The sequence below is a fragment of the Cebus imitator genome, unplaced genomic scaffold (assembly GCF_001604975.1).
Source record: "Cebus imitator isolate Cc_AM_T3 unplaced genomic scaffold, Cebus_imitator-1.0 Scaffold1237, whole genome shotgun sequence".
In the NCBI taxonomy this organism is placed as follows: domain Eukaryota; kingdom Metazoa; phylum Chordata; class Mammalia; order Primates; family Cebidae; genus Cebus; species Cebus imitator.
In genome coordinates, this window is record NW_016108552.1 from 1 (window position 1) to 8848 (window position 8848).

Genomic DNA, 8848 nt, shown 5'->3' on the forward strand with positions numbered 1-8848 from the left:
GATGGGAGATGAGCTCCTGGCCCCTGAGAGTCCAAGGGCTGGTGGAGTGAAGCCTGCCCATGGTGGAAGGGGGCACCACTGTCCCAGGGGAGTCCCCAGGGGCTCTGGTCACTGGGCGTACTGCAGATATGCTCAGTCCTCCAGCACTCACTCACACCAGTGTCTACCAACACCAACCTTTACCAACATCAGCATTTACTGACACAGATATTTACTGACACTAACATCTGCCTACCCCGATGTTTACTGACATGACAATTACTGACACCAGCATCTAACCACACTAACATCTATCTACCCACAGCAGTATCTACCTACACTAACATGTACCCACACCAGCATCTACCCACACCGGCATCATCTACCCACACTGGCATCTGCCCACACCAGCATCTGCCTACACTAACATCTATCTACCCACACCAGCATCTACCTACACCAACATCTACCTACCCCAGCATCTACCTACCCCAGCATCTACCCACACAAACATCTATCTACCCACACTAGCATCCACCCACACTAACATCTACCCACACCGGCATCTACCCACACTAACATCTACCTGCACCGGCATCAACCCACATGACCATCTACCCACACCGGCATCTACGCACACTAACATCTACCCATACCGGCATCTACCTACACCGGCATCTACCCACACCAACATCTACCCACACTAGCATCTACCTACACTCACATCTACCTACACCGGCATCTACCCGCACCAACATCTACCCACACCAGCATCTACCTGCACTAACATCTACCCACACCAGGATCTACCTACACTGACGCTTACTCACACATCTACTGACACCAGCATCTACCCACACTGATGTTTACTGACATGACATTTACTGACACCAGCATCTACCCACACTAACATCTATCTACCCATACCAGCATCTACCTACACTAACATCTACCCACACCAGCATCTACCCACACTAGTATCTATCTGCCCACACCAGCATCTACCTACACTAACATCTATCTACCCACACTAGCATCCACCCACACTAACATCTACCTACACCGGCATCTACCCACACCGGCATCTACCCACACTGGCATCTACCCACACCGGCATCAACCCACATGACCATCTACCCACACTGGCATCTACTCACACCGGCATCTACCCACACCAACATCTACCCACACTAGCATCTACCAGCACTCACACCTACCTACACCAGCATCTACCTGCACTAACATCTACCCACACCAGCATCTACCTACACTGACATTTACTCACACATCTACTGACACCAGCATCTACCCACACTGATGTTTACTGACACCAACATTTGCCAGTGCCAATATTCACTGACACTGACATGTGATGGAGGCTGTCTCGGAGTAGGGCCTTGCCCTCAATGCCGCAGAGACCAGACAGATGTATGGGTCATGGACTTTTGCTTCCTCTCCAGCCTCATGTACTGGACAGACTGGGGAAAGAACCCTAAAATTGAGTGTGCCAACCTGGATGGGCAGGAGTGATGCATGCTGGTCAGCGCCTCCCTTGGGTGGCCCAACGGCCTGGCCCTGGATCTGCAGGAGGGGAAGCTCTACTGGGGAGACATCAAGATGGACAAGATTGAGGTGAGGCTGCTGGGGAGGTGCTGTGGTTCAGAGGCTGTTTGATCCAAGTGGCCTGTCCCTGCTCAGCTGTTCCTAAGCTCCTGAGAGGCCAGGCCCAGCCACCCCTGCAGCCTGACATACGCATCGCCGAGACACCAATGGGTGCCTGTGCTCTGCTATTTGGCCAAACGGAACACTTGAAGAAATAACACTTTCTGACAGAAACGTCTCAAGAGGGTAGTGCTGCACAACATCCTGTGCTTATGTAAGATGTTATGGGCCAGGTGTGTGGGGTCACAGCTACTTGGAGATTGAGGTGGGAGTATTGTTGAAGCCCAAGAGTTTGAGGCCAGCCCCAGTAAAAGGGTACACTGGAATTATCTGCACTGCTTTGCCAGTTACTGTGAGCCTTAAACTATTTCAGAATACAAAATTAAGTGAAAAAAATAACATATTCACTGCCCCACTTAAGACAGAAAACATAGACGCTGTTGAAGCCAGAGGCAGCACTGGCCTGAGTTTGGTGATTCATTCCCAAGCAGTTGAAGACAACTTTGTTTTTCCATGGATATCTATTCTTCCTATGCTGGGTGCAGCCTTGCCCTGTCACTGAGGTTGGGTTTCAGTGGCCTCGTCCCGTGGGTGCAGCCTCACCCTGCTGATTTGGTTGGGTTTCAGTGAATTCATCCCATGGGTGCAGCTTCACCCTGCTGCTTTGGTTGGGTTTCAGTGAATTCATCCCATGGGTTCAGCCTCGCCCTACCACCGTGGTTAGGTTTCAGTGGTCTTGTCCCATGGGTGAAGCCTTGCCCTACCGCTGTGGTCAGATTTGAGTGAATTCATTCTGTGAGTGCAGCCTTGTCCCGCCACTATGGTCAGTTTCAGTGACCTCATTCTGTGTGCGTAGCCTCACCCTGCCACTGTGATCGGGTTTCAGTGGCTTCATCCCACAGGTGCAGGCTTGCCCTGCTGCTGTGGTTGAATTTCAGTGAATTCATCCCATGGGTGCAGCCTCCCCCTGCCATTGTGCTTGGGTTTCATTGGCCTCATCCCATGGGTGCAGCCTCGCCCTGCCACTGTGGTTGAGTTTCAGTGGCCTCATCCTGTGGGTGCAGCCTTGCCCTGCCTCTGTGCCTGGGTTTCATTGGCCCCATCCCGTGGGCCTCGCCCTGCTGCTGTGGTCAGGCTTCAGTGGCCTCATCCCTTGGGTGCAGCCTCGCCCTGCCACTGTGGTTGGGTTTCAGTGGCCTCGTCCTGTGGGTGCAGCCTCGCCCTGCCGCTGTGGTCGGGTTTCAGTGGCTTCGTCCCGTGGGTGCAGCCTCGCCCTGCCGCTGTGGTTGGGTTTCAGTGGCCTCGTCCTGAGTGGGTGCTTTGGTAGCTTGCTTTTTGCTCACCTAAGGAGGCTCTATTGAGCATTTTTTGAGGTGCTTTCGGTGCCAGTGATGCGTTAGTTACATGTATCCCCATCACATACTGTCACCCATCGAGGTGACATTGGTGCCTCTCCTCGGTGTGCACACCTCCCTTTGTTTCCAGCAACTTCTGAAGGATCTTCCTGAGCCACATCAGTCCTTTTTGACATCACCATCGTCACCTTTGCTCCCCTTGTGGCTCCCAGGGGTGGCTCGAATGGCAGCTTGCAGTGGAGGGTGGTATGGAGAACACAAGCATGTTTTTGTGTTGCAGGAATTCAGATCCTGCCTCTGAGCAGGAGGAGCCTCAGCACCTTCAGGGTGGGGAACACTGGGGTGGGGGAGGCTGAGTGGCTGCCCCTCCCATGAAAACCCTAGAAGCTGCAGGTGCGGTCATTTCCTGTTGGAGTTCCTTGTAAATGTTTTGTTTTTGGCAAGGCCCATGTTTCTGGCCACCTAGGACAGTTTGCCTTCATGCATACACCCTACCCGTGGGAGCAGGTCAGGGAGTCGTGTGTCTGTGGCACACCAGGCCTGAGAGGCGTTGTTCTGTGTACTGTCACAGCAGTGGTTTTCTTGAGACAGGGCCTCCCTCAGTTGCCCAGACTAGAGACCAGCGGCACAATCACAGCTCACTGCAGCCTCAAACTCCCTGGGCTCAGGTGATCCGCCTGCCTCAGCCTCTGAGTAGCTGGGACTAGAGACACACACCACCATACCCAGGTAGTTTTTGTGTATTTTTTTTAATAGAGTTGGAGTTTCACCATGGTGCCCAAGCTGATCTCGAGCTCCTGAGGCACAAGTGACCCACCTACCTCGGCCTCCCAAAGTGCTGGAATGACAGGCATGAGCCACCACACCCAGCCCAATGATTTTCTTTATTGTGGTAAAATAAATATAGCACAAAACTGATGATTTTAACCATTTTAAAATGAACAATTCAGGCTGGCCCCGGTGGCTCACACCTATCCCAGCACTATGGGAGGCTGAGGTGGGTGAATCACTTGAGGTCAGGAGTTCGAGACCAGCCTGGCCAACATGGTGAAAACCCATCTCTACCAAGAATACAAAAATTTGCTGGGTGTAATGGCAGGTACCTGTAATCTCAGCTACTCAGGAGACTGAGGCAGGAGAATAACTTGAACCTGGGAAGTGGAAGTTGCAGTGAGCCGAAATTGCTGCTGCCCTCCAGCCTAGGCTATAGAGGGAGACCCTGTCTCAAGAAAAAAGAAAACATCATTTGTCCAGCACCCCTGGAGAACCATGATACCTGGCATTTTACGGGACCCGGCAAGGTGCAGGTGAAGCTGAGGCTCCTGGGTGTTGAACCTGTCTTGTGTGGGGCAACTCAGGCCCCAGGGTTGGCTCTCGTTGGCATGGCCCTGGCCCATCCAGACCTGCATCTCTGCCATCCTGCAGGTGATCAATGTTCGTGGGACAAAGAGGTGGACCCTGCTAGAGGACAAGCTTTTGTACATTTTCAGGGTCACGCTAATGGGAGACTTCATCTACTGCACTGACTAGCATTGCCGCAGCATTGTGCAGGTGCACAAGGTCAAGGTCAGCCGGGACATCATCACTGACCAGCTACCCGGCCTGATGGGGCTCAAAGCCCACGAATGTGGCCAAGATCATCGGTGAGTTCGGGAGACCCCAAGCTGTGGTTCAGCTGTGCAGACTTACATGAGGAGGAAGTGACGGGTCCCAACCTGGGCATAAGTGTTGAGCCCTGGGGAAGGGTCGGATAGGAAGGTGACAGTATCTGGCTAAGGACAGATGGGAAGAGACCAAGGGTGCTGATTAGGGAGTGGTTGTGGACCAGGAATTTTGGTTACAATGGTTAGAAAGTGGCTCACATGGCCAGGCAAGGTGGCTCACACCTGTCATCCCAGCACTTTGGGAGGTTGAGGCAGTAGGATCACTTGAGCCCAGGAATTTGAGTGTCTCCCCTGGGCAACATAGAGAGACCTTATCTCTACCAAAAAACAACAACAAAAAATATTAGCTGGGCTGGTGGCACGTGCCTGTGGTCCCAGCTGCTTTTTTTTTTTTCTTATTTTATTTTTTTAGAGGCAGGGTTTCACCATTTTGCCAAGGCTCATCTTGAACTCCTGACCTTAGATGATCTACCCACCTCAATCTCCCAAAGTGCTGGTATTACAGGTGTGAGCCACCACACCCTGCTGGTCCCAGCTTCTTAGGAGGTTGAGGTGGAAGGATCACCTGAGCCTGGAGGCAGAAGTTGCAGTGAGCTGAGATCATGCCACCGCACTCCAGCCTGGGTGACAGTGAGACCCTGTCTCAAAAAAAAAAACAAAAAAACAAAAACGCCATTCACTATCCACAGTGGAAAGTGAGACTAACCTATGAGTGATTGTTCAAAAAACAAAAAATAAACTCCAGAGAGAAGACAAAAGGGTGCATCCATGGGGCTGAGACTTAAAGCTGAGGAATTGGCCACCTTCTTCTCCCTCTACTCTCACCTATGGTTTACTAAAGGACATGGGGAAAATGATTCTTTTTTCAGCTTAAATATTTAACACTAAATTAAAGCCAATTTTAGTAGCACTTCAGATGAGGAGTGAAATTAACAAACTGGCCAAAAATAAATGAACGTTCTCGGTACTGTGTGAAAAAGAGGCAGCTTTGGCTGTGCTGGGTGAGCATGAGTTTTCAAGGCTGCTGGGAATGTCGGAGTTGGAGGAAGGGCCTAGGTGGAACTCCAGGAGCCGAGGCTGAGGGGCAACTTGCCCAGTCACTGCCCAAGGGGTCACCGTGTTCTTCCTGGGTCAGAGCGCAGGGTAGGAGGCGGGATCACCAGGCTGGCTCTCTCGCCAAGCTGCTACCTGATCATGCTCCCTTCAACAGCCTGTCTACACGCCAGTTTCCTCTAATGAAAAATGGGTATGAGCATAGCTCCTACCTCCAAGGTGGATGGAGTGAGTTCAGACAGGTGACTCCCTGGGACCAGTGCCTGGAGCCTGACAGGGTCCTGTCACAGCCCGCACTGCTGTTACTGTTACTGACCCTCAGGAGAACTTGGTTGCTGTCATCCAGGCGTTCTCCTACCATGCCCACCTACTGTCTGTGTTTGACGTGTGGTGGGAACAAATCTGTGCATGTTGGAGCTTCTGGCACATCCTGGCTTTGAGGTCAAACGTGCATGTGTGTTTGCAGTTGGAGCCTGGCCACAGAATGATCATCACAACCCAACTCCGTCCTGAGGTCAAACCTGACCTGGGTTGAGTCCTGAGCTTGGCACCGTGAGCCACACAGCTCACAGTGGCATTCACTGTGTGGCTTTGTAGCGCCCTTTCCTTGCTGAGCTGTTGGTATTTAGATTGGGGCCTGTGTGTTCGCTTCCAGGAACCAACCAACCTCTGTGCTGATGAGAATGACGGGTAGAGTCGCCTGTGCTTCTTTATGCCCTACTCCACTCAGTGTGGGTGCCCCATTGGCCTGGAGCTGCTGAGTGACATGAAGACCTGCATCGTGCCTGAGGTCTTCTTGGTCTTCACCAGCAGAGCCCCCATCCACAGGATCTCCCTCGAGATCAACAACAATGACATGGCCATCCTGCTCACAGCCTTCAAGGAGGCCTCAGCCCTGGACTTCGATGTAGCCAACAACCACATCTACTGGATGGACGTCAGCCTGAAGGTAGCGTGGCCAGGGTGTGCACATGTGCAGCCTTTATGGGAAAACCTTGCCTCTGTTTCTGCCTCAGGGGCTTCAGACTTGTTTTTTAAAACACTATAATATTTATTGTAACTCAATTCAAGCCAATCAAATATGAGCAACCTTATTAAAAAATAGATGATTATAATGAGCACATCTGGTAGACACACATGAGGGCTTTTGTGAAGTGCTTGTATGAACTTGAAATGTTTACTGTCCATTGAGCTTAACTTCAGATACCCCACCCTTTCCCTCACCAGAGCCTGTTTGCTTAGCAGACTCATTTATAGTGCAAATATAAACATCCAGGACAAATACAGGAAGACTTGTTTTTTGCAAAGGTCTTGCTCGATCACCCAGGCTGGAGTGCAGTGGTGAGATCTCAGTGCACTGCAATCTCCGCCTCCTAGGTTCAAGTTATTCTCCTGCCCCAGCCTCCCAAGTAGCTGGGATTATGGGCACCCACCACCACACCCAGCCAGCTTTTTTGTATTTTCAGTAGAGACAGGGTTTCACCATGTTGGCCAGGCTAGTCTTGAACTCCTGACCTCAGGTGATCTGCCCACCTTGGCCTCCCAAAGTGTTGGGATTACAGGCGTTAGCCACCGCACCCAGCCTAGGAAGACTTTTTGCCTTCTAAAGAAGGGTTTAGCAAACTGGTCCATGGGCTGGCCATGTGATTCTGTAAAGAGTTTGGTGTACAGCAAAGCCCATTTGTTTATGGATTGTCTATGGCAGCTTTTGTGCTGCTGAGTTGAGTTGTGACAGATCGTATGGGCTGTTAAGCCTAAAATATGTACCACCTGCCTCTTTACAGAAAAAGCATGTTGACTTCTGTTCTAAAGTGTTGGACAACTACACTGTTTACTCGCTTGTTATTCTAGTATTTGTTTTCTGGGTTTTTTTTGTTAAGTTTGTTTGTTTTGAGACAGGGTCTTCCTCTGTCACTCAGGCTGGAGTGCAGTGGTGTAATCTCAGCTCACTGCAGCCTCGACCTCGTGGGCTCTAGTGATCCACCCACCTCAGCCTCTGGAGTACCTAGGACTACAGGTGCACACCACCACACCTGGCTGATTTTTGTGAGTTGTTGTTTGTTTTTATTTCTCTCTCTCTTTTTTGTTGAGGGGGAGGGGGAGACAGAGTTTCCCCAGTTGCCCAGACTGGTTTCAAACTCCTAGGCTCAAGCCCCCACCTTGACCTCCCAAATTGCTGGGATTACAGGTGTGAGCCACCACGCCTGTCCTATTCTAGTATTTGTATTACATATCATTAAAAGATTTTTTACGACTTTAAGTCACAAAGGTTCTTTGTAGAAAAAGGAAAATACATGGAAAAGTATAAAAAAGGCCAGGTGCAGTGGCTCACACCTGTAATCCCAGCACTTTGGGAGGCCAAGACAGGTGGATCACGAGGTCAGGAGTTTGAGATCAGCATGGCCAAGATGGTGAAACTCTATCTCCACTAAAACTACAAAAATCAGCTAGGCATGGTGGCATGTGCCTGTAATCCCAGCTACTCGGGAGGCTGAGGCAGAGAATTGCCTCAACCTGGTATGTGGAGGTTGCAGTGAGCCAAGATTGTGCCACTCCACTCCAACCTGAGCAACAGAGTGAGACTCCATCTCAAAAAAAAGAAAGAAAAGTATAAAAAGAAAATGGAAATTGCCCATAGCCTCACCAGCCAGAGACCACTGCTGACACCTTAGCATGTTTCCTTCAAGTCTTTTTTCTGTAAGATACCATTTCTCATAATCACAATTATATGCTACAGAGAATTCTGTATCCTGATTTTTTTAACTTGACATTACAATAGTTATTCGATGATGCTGTGAGAGAATTTTTGGCACAATCTTTTAAATGCATGAAATGCTCCACTGCACAGATGCTCACTTTAGGCTTAACTGTTCTTTTATTATACATGTGCTGGTTACAGCCAGGCACAGTGGCTCATGCCAGTAATCCCAACACTTTGGGAGGCTGAGGCAGGAGGATCACTTGAGCCCAGGAGTCTGAGACCAGCCTGGGCAACATAGTGAGATCCCATCTACAAAAAACTTTTTTTAAAGACTGGATGTAGTGGTGCATAGCTGTAGTCCCAGCTGCTAAGGAGGCTGAGTTGGGAGGATCACTTCAGCCCCAGGAGGTTGATGCTGCAGTGAGCACTCCAAT

The 8848-nt window shown here is 50.5% G+C and overlaps 1 pseudogene; it reads left to right on the plus strand.

Annotated features, from left to right (window-relative positions):
• The first annotated feature begins 1512 nt into the window (after positions 1-1512).
• LOC108298934 overlaps positions 1513-8848 on the plus strand; it is a 14917-nt pseudogene continuing 7581 nt past the window's right edge.